Here is a 12,277-nt window from a genome sequence, read left to right on the forward strand (position 1 = left end):
TTTTGTTATTTTTTGTTATTTTTTTTAAGATTTTTTTTATTTATTCTTGAGACACACAGAGAGAGGCAGAGACATAAGCAGAAGGAGAAGCAGGCTCCCCACAAGAAGCCTGATGCAGGACTCGATCCCAGGACTCCAGGATCAAGCCCTGAGCTGAAGGCAGACTCTCAACTGCTGAGCCACCCGGGTGCCCCTAAACTAACATACTTTTAATAACATGACCACTTTCCAAATTCATTATCCGTCAAAACAAAAACTCAGCTACACTATTTCTGAATAAAAATGTGAGGAAAAAAATAAGTAGAATGAGGAGCCAGTTAGCTAAGAGAGCCAGCAAAACAGAGGGAAAAAAAAACCCTCTTTCCACAGGACTATGAATTAAAGCCTTCTTTATAATAAAAATCCCCAGACAGAAAAATGTGCGGTTTATAGTTTTGTTTTATGCAGCATTAAACCTGGAAGCTGCTTCCAGCTCTTGAAAGGCTTCAGACTCCTCTGTAACTTTAACATATGAAGAGAGCAACTTGGTTGGTGATGGCTAAGAAACCATCTGGCAGAGCCACCCTGACAAGGAGGAGTCTGTTCTGTGATAGAGGAGGAAGCTTCTGTTCTCGGCTAAGGGCCATGTCCTCAGACACCATGGTGATAAATGGAAAGCTTGTCAGTAGATGGTTGCCTGTGCCTTAAATTTTTAAGCAGTTTAGTAATTAGCTCCAAATTAGGAAATTAACTGGCAATCAGAGCATTAGGGCAGGAAAACCCATTATAGCTCTTCCAAATCTTTGAAAGAAAAGGCTATTGAGCGTCAAAATAACTGTTTTCATAAGGAGGGGATTAGAAGATTTGACTCTGAGTGGAAACAGGCTGGGGGCTACTGTCTTGTCTGTGGGCCTAGGGTCTCGAAGGCACCTCCCCCACTTCCAACCTTTTTGTTTGTTTTACCAGGAGCTTTAATCTGAACTCAACCTCCCTGCTCCCTAAACACCAGTGGAATAGCTGAGTAGTGACATACCATAGGTCCAAGAATAGAAACCACACAGTTCAGTTAACTAACAAAGAACAAAATGTCACTCATGGCTTGCTCAGATGCTAAGGAATATTCACCCTCTTCTTCAGCTTTCTTTTATTTCTTCAGGACACCTTTTCTGTTAAACTATCAACATAGCTCATGCAGTCATCATGATGTGTGCTGTCTCCTGAGCAGCTACAGATGCCATGAGGCAAGAACCATGCTTTTATCCATGCTTTCCCACTGTGCCCAGCAGAAGGTTTTGTAGCAGGCAGCCAGTAAATAATAATTGGAAACATTTGAGGAAGCAGGCACTGGCCACCTGTAGCTCAAGTTGCAGCTAAGAGTGTCCCATATCCAGAACAAAGGAGAGCCAACCTTGGGCCATTCTGAAGTAAGTGACCAACCCTGTGATTATCATTGATTTTGATTGACAATGAAGATTTATCTCTAGAAATTATCCAAAGAGTATTCAGGTCTCCTCATGGAAAAAGTTGTTTAAAAATAGTGTGTTGTTCAGACATCAGGTCAGAATGCATCATGTATGTAGAATGGTGATATTTTTTCCCCTGTTTCATTTTCACTTTTGTTGAAGCCATCCACTTGGTAATATTTTTTTGAATATAGTTTTCCAAAAGCCTTCCCTCTATCTTGAATGCATGTTGTAATATAAATAGAGATTTGTATGGTTTTTAGAGAGGAATGTTTTTATCAAGCATTTAGGGCTAAGCTTGTCCTAAATCTGAAGTACTCACTTTTTCCAACCATGTCCCCTGCAGGCATTTCTGCAAACCGGTTTGAATTTATATTAATTGATCCTGACTGTTTCAGCTGATTTGAGTTTTGTAGAATTCCAAGTTTAATCTACCAGGTCATATCTACAGACACTTTGGGGACCTTTTGTTAAACAGCATGGAAGTTTTAAATGATTTCTGTGAAAAGGCTGCCAGGAAAAGAAAAATTGTTAATAAAAAGGAGAATGAGTTAGTCTGAGAGTCTACTTACTGCAGAGCAAGGGAAAGAACAGGAAGTGGAGTAAAATGGGCTCCCTGCTGGTGATAGAAGGCTGTGGTAGTTTAGCTCTTGAGGCCAGGCTGAGCTATTTACCACCAGATTTGGATACAATGAGGCATTTCCAGAAGGGAGTCTTTGGAAAGATGTGGTGGAGTTACAAGAAAGAAGTCTATGTGTGAAAGTGGCCATCTTTGGGGCAACGTTGAGTCACACAGAACAGGGAGGGACAGTCCCTTGTGAAGATAAGTGGTTTTCTACCAACTATATTTGGTCTTTAGAAAATGAAGGTCCTATCGAGTGTCAAAGTTTCCAAAGAGATTTTTTCCACCAGGTGGGCAACCTACTATTATTCAAAGCCGTATTACTTACTCAAAGATGGTAGAATTAAAAAGGTGCCCTCATAATTCTATTTAAATGCAGTGATGATTGTCATTTGTCAAGTGTGGTATCGTTTCCTGTAGGAGTCCTTTCTCAGGTTGTTACCTGAACATTTTCTGAGATGGGCCGGCCTCCCCAGAAGGCCTCCTGGCTCGCTCACAGTACAGAGGAGGTTGTTTGGAGCTTCAGCCAGAATGCCCAGGGTCAAGGCACCTTTTTCCTCCCTTCCTCTGCTTCTTTCTTCGTTAGTGCTTACTCTGCACCTCTCTCGGCTCCTCACCAGAAGGCTGACTTGGGGCCATTACCTGTCTGGTTCCACAGAATAGTCTCTGAGAAGCTACCTGTCAGTTGACTTACTGTTCTCTCTCTTGCCCTTCTTCAACCCTTGACGGTCAGTGAGATGGAAGCTGGAGGAAATAAAAGAGGAGGACCCAGGCCCTTTTTCTGTTCCCTGAGGGTGTTTTAAGCATAAACAAACTAGAAATTTTATCTGAGAATACAAGTATCCTAAATACATCCTGGTGATGACTTCAGGCATGCCTGTGCCCTCTCTGAATGTAGTTTCAGGCTGGTGGTTGAATAATATACTGAATATCTTTTCTGTTTCACCAAGGAACTCCATCCAAGGTCAGAAACAAGCCTACACCTGAAAGCATTTAAAAGAGAATCACATTGCTATGCAAAGGCAAGGAAGTGTCAACGGAATTCCCTCATTTCCTTTCTACCATCCAGGCATAGCATTTCAGGTTGACATACATGTTCATTAGTGCCTTCTAAGTCCTGTCCTTGGACTTCAGCTCTTTCTTTCCAGATAGTTTGTCTTTCAGACTGTTGAGTCAATATTCTTCAGTGGCCATTTTGAGTTCACAGAATTTACTGGTACCTATTGTATGCCAGGCTCTGGGAATACAAAAGTGAACAGGACACCACCTGGATCAAAATAGTCCTTTGGTTAAAAATGTTCAGGGTTTCCTCTTTTCTGCCAGTTTCACCTTTCCATCCAAACATTTCCCACCTCCTCTAAGCTTTCCAGTCTTTCCAGCCTCCAAAGCACCAGGCCCACGGTCTGGAATGTCCTCCTTCCTCCCCGTACTGAGTCTGTTCAAACCCAGTCCAGGCCTCCCATCCTGGGGTTGGATGTCCCTCCAGGATAAAAGGCACAGGCACTCCTTTCATTCTGACTGATTCCCAGTGAAGCAGCCTCACTTGTGTAAGAGGCTGAGATGCCAAATGACTTGCTTGGAGTCAACTCTTAGCAGGTGATGGAATAGGGACTAGAAGCCACCCTCAAACCGGCCTTGGGAGGACAGCTCCCCTTCTCTTCTGTACTCTGCAGGCAGCTCCTAGGAGGCATCTGTAAATATTTACCTCCTGCCCCATCCACACAGCTTGACCCCTCACAAGCCGTGCAGTGTCCTCCTCCTAGGTACTGACTCACCCAGCAAGCCGAGGTCCTGTCTCAGGACCTTTCACTTACCCTGACAAGGGCTGGTCCTCAACTGAAGGGAAAAGAGGAGGCACTCAATAGGGGGTTCAAAAATGATTCTTTAGTTTCCAAATCACAAGAGAAAAACCAAACAAAGCCTTGATGAAGCAACGTGGAAAGCATGACCACAAAGACACCCTGCCTCCATCATCCCACCACTCAGAGATGGTGACAAAGGCCCAGAAAGTGCAGGTTGGCTGCCTAGGGTCCCAGCCTTCTGCTTCAGGGGGGCGTCCTACACTCCTCTGCTGCCGCTGACCTACTCCCGTCTCCAACTTCTGTTGGAGGGAGCATGCTCTTGCCCCCTTGGAGGCCAGAGACTCAGGGGAAGGAAGATGCCCCGGAGGGAAGAGAATGGAGAATCGGACACCAGAAGGACTTTGGGGGGATCCCGGGCGGGGAAAGAGGGAGTGAGGAGAGAAGGGGGGCCGGCGGGGGGCGGGGCGGGGCGGGGCCCGGAGTCTCCGCGGAGTGGCCGCCCCCTCCCCGCCCCGCGGCTGCGGCGGCTCCGGGCCCTCCCCTCCCCCTCCCCCCCTCCCCTCCCCTCCCCCTGCTCCTCCTCCGGTGTGGATGGCGGCGGCCGGAGTCGGAGCCCCAGCAGCGCTGCCGGTGAGTGGCTGGCCCCAGGGGACGGTCGGGGAGGCTTGGGGATCCCCCTGTCCGGGGCGGGCCACCCCCTCGGCTGGGAAAGTTTGCGGCGGGGAACTCGGGCGCCCCCGGCTCGCGGGCATCTCCGGGCTCGCCGGCGCCCCGCGCGGGTCCCCACCGCCGTCCCCCGCCCCCGCCGCCCCGGGGTGCCCCGGGCGGGCCCCACCGGCCTTCGCCCTGCACCCGGTCCCTGGGGGCGCCGGGACCCGGGCCGGCCCTAAAGACTCACAAAACTCCAACAGCAGAGAAAAGAACCCAGCGCCCTTCCGAGGCGGGGGCCGGGGCTCGTAGCACTCCCCGACCCCAGAGGCCCCTCCCTCGGGGCTGTGGGGCCCCCTCCAGCGCCGGCGGCCGGGACCCGGGTCGCGGGGCCGCAGGGGCCTCGCTCCGTCCCCGGGTGTGCTGCTGGGTGCCCCGGGCTCACGGGCTCACGCGCGTCCTGGGGGTCCCGGGGGAGACGAACGTACGTTCCCTCCTTAGGATTTTACTATTCGGTTGGTTGGACAGGTTTGCCTCCCCTCCCCCCCCCCTTTTTTTTTGCTTTTCCAACTCTCCTTCCTGAATAATGTGACTTCATGTAATTAGTCTTTTTAATTCCGAAAAAAATTAAAAGCCGGGAAAAAACAATAGAAAAGAAAGGAGGTAAAAAAGATGCTTGCGAAAAATCCGGAGCAGAACCTGATCTCTGCAGAAGTGCTTCGTTCCCCGCTCAGCTGTCGTCGGGAGGTGGGGGTCCGAGGGCTCCCGGTCAGGCTGCCCCCGCCCCGCCGCGGGGCCTCCCCCAGCCCCAGGTGTGACCCGCCCTCCCGGCGCCCCCGCGGGCTCCCCAGCCCCCCCCCCCCCCCCCCCCCAGGCTGCGCAAGAGCTGAAATGAGCAGGACCACAGAGGGGAAAACAGCCTCGCTTGGAGGCTGCTGCTCTAGCTTGCCTCCGACTGGGTGGCGAATGTTTAGTTCATTTGTGCGGTTTTATGTCTGGTCTCTTTCGGGTTGAATCAGTGTTTCCGTGGCAGGCTTCGTCCTCTGGGTGCTGAGGAGGGAGGAGCTCGTTAATTCTCGGATGGGTCTGGACCCATCAAGCCTGGCATCTGGAGGGGTTTGGTTGGGTTTGGTTTTAGGGACCGATCTGGGTTGGTAAGGCCAGCCTCTGCCCACTCAGAACTGGAGGGAGGTGGGAGGGAGCCCGGCTGGGGTTTGTGTCCACATGACTTGGAGGAAGAACAATCTTTCCTGAGGAGTGAGCTGTGTGAGCAGAACCACAGGGGGTGTTGAACTTTTATTGTTTTCAGGGAGAAAGCTCTTTTCAAGAACTGGAGGCATTCCCCTTTTCTGTGGGAACACTACATATGGTTGTAACAAATGTATTAAGGTCAGGTGCTGAGCAACCTGTCAAAACAGGTCAAGGGATTGAACCATTTGGAAATAGAGTTGTTTTTTTGTTTGTTTGTTTGTTTTAAGATTTTTATTTATTTATTTGAAAGAGAGAGAATGCAAGCACGGGCCTGGAAGGTGCGGAAGGAACAGAGAGAAGAGAGGGACAAAGAGACTCCCCACTGAGAGGGACAAACAGACTCCTCACTGAGTAGCCGGACTTGACTTGGGGGGGGGGGGGATGATCCATCCCAGGACCCAAGATCCTGACCTGAACTGCAGTCAGCAGCTTAACCAAGGGAGTCACCCATGTGCTCTGGAAATAGATTTCTTAAAAAAAAAAAAAAAAAGAATTCATTGGAAATACAGGAATTTACTTTAAAAAGGATGTAATTCATTTTCTCCACTAATTCAGCTTGACAGTTCCCCATTAGTTTGAATCAGTAAGGTTTTACTGTGGTCTCAAAATGTCACTGATAAGAAGTGTTGTTAACTCCCATTCAAGTAGAAAGCCTGTAAGTCTTGAACTTGTTTGTCCCTGTTAGTTAGAAAAACAATGCACTCAGATAAAAATCTTTTGTTTCTTCCTCTTCCTGAGAATTTTTAATAGTGTGTTTACTGCTTTAGAAGTCAGCCTTATGCTGTTGGGAGAGAAATTGCCTTTCTGCCTTATTAAGCTTTCGTGCCACTTCATGCAATCCTGAACTGGGTAGTTCGTCATCTGTCACAAGTGTTGGCTGTGCAGCTGGACAGGCTGTCCTGCATGATGGGGACATAGTGAAGGCCAGTCCAGTGGAGGCTAAGAAGCAGTTAGTCTGGATGGCAAGAAGAAACTGCATCCCCAATTAGCCAATAGAAAGCAGCCAGTTATCAGCTGGAGGGTCGGATGGGTTGGAAGTACATGAAGTGTGGGGTCTGCAGAGCAGAAGGAGGGCAGGGATTGTTAAGAAGTAAAATAACCCAAACGATGTGGCCTTTCAAAATCATACCGTATAAGAATACAGAATTACACAGAACATCCTTAGGGTGTGTTGTGAAGTTTTAAAAGCAAGTTATGGAATAGAAAGCACTGTACTCTCACTCTTTGAAAATATATCCAGAAAATATTGGGATTATATACATCTAAGTGGATGGTGGGATTATAGGTGTTTTTGAGTTTTTTTGTGCTTGGCAGTATTTGTCAAAAAATTTTTTTTTCAGTGGTAATAGGAAACATTTATTGAGTACAAAGCACTTGCATATGGTGTTTCATTTCAAAACTCTGTGAGGTAAGTACTGTTATTATTCTCATGAAACTATTATTCTCATGTGACTAAAATCAGAGGGGTAACTTGTCAGCATTGCATAGCCACGATGTGCTAGAATCAGATCTTGGATTCAGGTCAGTGCCCAAAGTCTGTACATCTTAATCACTACTGTGTACCATCGTCCAGCAATATATTCTTCATATTATTTTAATTATAAGGAAAAAATATATAGAAAAGGGAAGGCAAAGTATTTTGTACTTTTACTAAGAACTGATATTTTAGTTAATTATAAAATGTCTGTCTTCCATCTCTTCTGTCTCTCATTGTCACTTCTCTTCGGAAGTCCTTGGAAATTGCTCTAGACTTAGCCAGAGGTAGCTCATCTTCCCTTGGGAGCCCGCTGTACCCACAAAAGGTCTCCTGAATTCATCAGAAGCTTCCCAGGCAGCCTAGAGTTCAGGAACTCCATGGGATCCTAGGGCAGTCCTGGTAGAAGGCAGGATTTTTAAAGTAGTTAAAGCAATTTATGTCTTCAGAGCCCTGCCAGTATGGGCTTTCATTGCTCTTGGCATTGTCTGGGAAGTGTGAGGCATAAGAAGACCCAGGGAAATCTTCCAGGCTCCCATCGACCTCTGTATTACATGGAATCTCAGGGTGGGTAGGTCAGAGATTTACCATGGAACAGGAAAGGGAGAGAACAGCTTATTCCCTCTTGATGCTTATTACTTTGAAAACACAATCATAAATTATTTTTTGGAAGCCTGGCTATGTGAGTGATCCCATGCATTGGCAAAATGAATTGATTTAGTGGAGGTGGCAATATTTAGTGTGAGGGATTCTGGCTGGGGCAGTCTGGGAAAAAAGGCCCACATCCTAAACCACCAGGTATCCTCACGGGCAGCCAGAGGTCACCTTATCCATTCTCCTCCTGGAAAATACCTAAAGATCCCCAGAAGCCTGGGCCTTTTTTTTTTTTTTTTTTTTTTAAACACATTCAAATAATACACCTTAAGTAGGAGACTTTATCTCTTATATTCTTCAAGGAAGAGATTCTGGAAGGCTGATGCTTCTAAATCATGTTGTTGAAAAAAACAATTGTAAGAGTCAGGGACTTCTTTCTCAAATTATTTTACTTGGACCAATGTCTTAGATCTTGTTTGTATCCACTTAATTATGTGGGAAAGGTCTTTAAGGTCTCAGGGTCAGGAATGGTTCTTGTGAGCAATTTGGCTGTTTTGTTTTGTGGATGCTGTGAGTACTTTCATTGACATTTCCTGTTTCTTATTTGGCCCACAGGAAGCACAAAGCCAACTTAGTGGCTTATATACATGCTTTAGCATGTATATAAGGTGTTATTAGATACCTTGTATTTTCTGCCTATATTTTTCCTTCAGTCCCACTTTTCTTAACTACTTTATAGCACCCCTCAGAGATATTGTAGATTTGGTTCTGGACCACTTGCAGTAAAGGGAGTATTGGAGGGGCGCCTGGTTGGCTCAGTTGGTTAAGGGTCTGACATGTGGCTTTGGCTCAGTTTCTGATCTCGGGATTCTGGGCTCTACGCTCAGTGTGGAATCTCCTTAAGATTCTCTTCTCTCTCTGCCCTAATCCCCATGGTCAATCTCCTCTCTCTCTCTCAAAATAAATAAATAAAATATTTTTTAAAAAAGTGAATATTACAATAAAGGGATCCAGATGAATTTTTTGGCTTTCCAGTGCATAAAAAAGTTGTGTTTACATTATATTAAGTATGCAATACGATTATGTCTAAAAAAAATGTACATACCTTAAATTAAGAAAATACTTTATTGCTAAAAAATGCTATCATTTGAGCTTTCAGTGAGTAGTAATCACTAATCACAGATCACCATAACAAATATAATAATTATGAAAAAATTTGAGGGGTGCCTGGGTGACTCAGTCAGTTTAACATCCAACTCTTAGTTTCGGGTCAGGTCATGATCTCATGGGTTGTGGGATTGAGCCCCAAATCTGTCTCTCTGCTCAGCAGGGAGTCTGCTTGAAAATTCTCTCCCTCTGCCCCTCCCCTCACTCTCTCAAATAAATGTATAAATCTTTAAAAAAATAATAATGAAAAAGTTTGAAATATTGTGAGAATTACCAAAATGTGACACAAGGACATATAAGCAAATGTTGTTGCAAAAATGGTGCCGATAGACTTGTTTTATGCAGGATTGCTGCAAGCCTTCAATTTGTAAAGAATGCAGTTATCTGCAAAGTGCAATTAAAACAGGTTTGCCTGTACACTGTTTTGTTTTATTTATTCAATGCATTTTGGAGACTGCTACTTTGATGTCCCATTTCTTCCGAGTTCATTTTTCTCATGTGAATTTAGTTCTTTCATAAAAGGGCTTTGGTAAACTTGAAAGTATTGATATTCCTGAAAATGTCTTTATTTTGCTCTTACAAAGGAGAGTTTGAGTGTAGAATTTTTTAGACTTACAATGATTTCCCCTGAGTACTTGGAAGATATTACTCCATTGTCTTGCATCTGTTGCTATTCCTAAGGGTACCAAGTAACCTTGGGCAAGTTACCTGATTTCTCTCAGTCTCCTTGTCTAAAAAATAGATAATGATATCCACTTCAAGGATAATTGTGAAAAGATAATGTATACAAAATGTTAGAAAAGTGCCTGCCATACAAGGAAGCACCCGTTAATTGCTAGCTCTTACAATTGCTTTTATATTTTTTTCATAATTTCTTGGCTTCCTTGGATTTTCCTAGTTCATAAAAATGTTAGTTTGTCTAGTTGCACGTAAAGACAAAATCATGTTGGGATTTTTTTTTTTTAATTGAAATTGCATTCACATTATATCCCAAGGAACTGATACCTTTACAATATTAGGTCTTCCCATCTCCTTTTATTCAGGTGGATGGTGACTGGTAATTTTTCCCTATAAATGGCTTACACAACTTTTTCAATGGGTTTTGTTGATATTTTAGATGATATCTTTTTCTTTTCTTTTTTTTTTTTTTATGATACCTTTTTCTTATTTTCAAGTTGGCCATTTGCTTGCCCATGGAAACATTTCTTATTTTGGGATTTTGATCTTGTATCTAGCATCCCAGCTGACTTCTTTTATTAGTTCTAAGAAGACTCTTACATATAGATATATTTGAGTTTTCAAGGTAGACAACCACAAAACAATACAAATTTGTCTTTTCCTTTCAATTTCTTATGACTCCTTATGATCTTTTTCTTGTCTTATTGCATTGGGTAGACCTTCTAGTACAATGTTCAATAGTAGTAACATTGATAGCTGACCAACCAGCATCCTAACTCACATTCATGTGAAAGAAGAGGCTTTGTGGAGAGGTTCCTGTTCTTTTTGGTCATCGAGATGATATTCTTCCTCTCCTGGACATGTGGATTTATTTGTGTCTCTCACAGTGCAGACAGATTTCTACTGAAGGGTTGATTCTTTATGTGTGGCTGGCAGCATCTCCGGGAATGTTGTTTGATATCAGCAGAGCCTATTTAAAGGAAATATTAAGGAAAGATCTATATAAGCATATCTTCCCCATACCCTCCCAACAAAGCCTATTCATTTAAGGAAACAAATCAGCAAACATTTTTGGACTTATCTGGTTCCCACATCAGCCCTATGTGATAATGGAGAAGAAATAGACTTTGGAGTCAGGCAGATCTGGGTTTGAGTTTAAGCTTTGCCACTAACTAGCTGCATGGCTATCTTAGTGTGTTTGGGCTGCTTTAACCAAGTTCTATAGGCAAGGTGACTTATAAACAACAAAAGTCAATTTCGCACGATTCTGAAGATTAGCAGTCCAAGGTGAAGGGGCCAGCATGGTTCTGGTGAACCATGGGGTGCAGACAGCTATCTTCTTACTATGTCCTCACATGGTAAGAGGGGTGAGGGAGCCTTTATTTTTAAGGCACTGAATCCATTCAAGAAAATTCCACCTTCATGACCCAGTTACCTCTCAAAGGTTCCATCTCCAGATACCATCACCTTGGTGGCCAGGATTTCAACATATGAATTTTGTGGGGGACATAAACTTTCAGACCAATAGCAGTAGCCTCAGGCAAGTTCCTTAACATATCTGAGGCTAAGTTTCCTTCTCTACAAAACAGTGATAACAGGACTTGCCTTAAAAAGTTATTCTGGGGCAGCCCTGGTGGCTCAGCGGTTTAGTGCCGCCTTCCGCTCAGGGTGTGATCCTGGAGACCCTGGATGGAGTCCCGTGTCGGGCTCCCTGCATGGGGCCTGCCTCTCCCTCTGCCTGTTTTTCTCTCTCTTTCCCTCCTTCTCTCTCTGTGTCTCTAATAAATAAAAAATCTTTAAAAAAAAAAGTTATTCTGAAGGGGCACCTGAGTCACTTAGTGGTTGAGTGTCTGCCTTTGGCTCAGGTTGTGATCCCGGTGTCCAGGGATTGAGTTCCCCATTGGGCTCCCTGCAGGGAGCCTGCCTTTCCCTCTTTTCTCTATGTCTCTAACTCTCTCTCTATGTCTCTCCTGAATAAATAAATAAAATCTCAAAAAAAAAAAAAAAGTTCTGAAGATTCAACGAGAAAACAGGAAATAATGGGGACCAAGAGGTTGACATATATTGAAGCTCACAGGTGGTGGTCTCCTGTCACGTCCCCTCCCTTGCTCTGTTTCAAATCAAGATTGTTCTTCAGACTAATCAGAAAGACATCTTGGGAGAGACCATGGGTATACCTCCTAATAACTTCTGTTTTCTTGGTAATCAATGCAGATTTCTCATGGATGAATGTCTTTAATACTTTGAATCACCATTTTGATTTTGCTTCTGTAGCAACAGCTCTTAGGTGCCCTCCCAAGCCTGTTGATAGATCTTACTGTTGAATAACCATGTTGTTACTTAAGAACCTTGCCCCTCTTAACCACAGTATCTCTCTTTACTTTATTGGTGTTCCTGTCCTTCTGAAGATAAAAACTCTTCATTTCCTTATTGAAGATAACATTTTAAATGCAAAGACCCCACGAGTATAAAAGAAGTGAATAACAAACTTCTGAGAACTAGGTTTTCCCTGGAGGGATAGGGTCATTGGCGATGGGGAATTGACGAAGAAGAGGCAGCCATAGTGGAGCAGAAGAGCAGAAGAACCGAAGGTATCCCT

General features: G+C 44.5%; 1 protein-coding gene across 3 annotated transcripts in view; it reads left to right on the forward strand.

The window, feature by feature from the left end:
• Positions 1 to 4,421: 4,421 nt before the first annotated feature.
• STON1 (stonin 1) overlaps positions 4,422 to 12,277 on the forward strand; it is a 48,563-nt gene continuing 40,707 nt past the window's right edge. Inside the window, exon 1 of one of the 3 annotated variants that reach the window (XM_025466317.3) lies at positions 4,422 to 4,496. The gene's annotated coding sequence lies outside the window, so the exon portion shown is untranslated. The remainder of the gene's footprint in view (positions 4,497 to 12,277) is intronic. The other 2 variants (XM_025466308.3, XM_035721708.2) reach the window with 2 other exon arrangements.

The sequence above is a fragment of the Canis lupus genome, chromosome 10 (genome assembly GCF_003254725.2).
Source record: "Canis lupus dingo isolate Sandy chromosome 10, ASM325472v2, whole genome shotgun sequence".
NCBI classification, from domain to species: domain Eukaryota; kingdom Metazoa; phylum Chordata; class Mammalia; order Carnivora; family Canidae; genus Canis; species Canis lupus.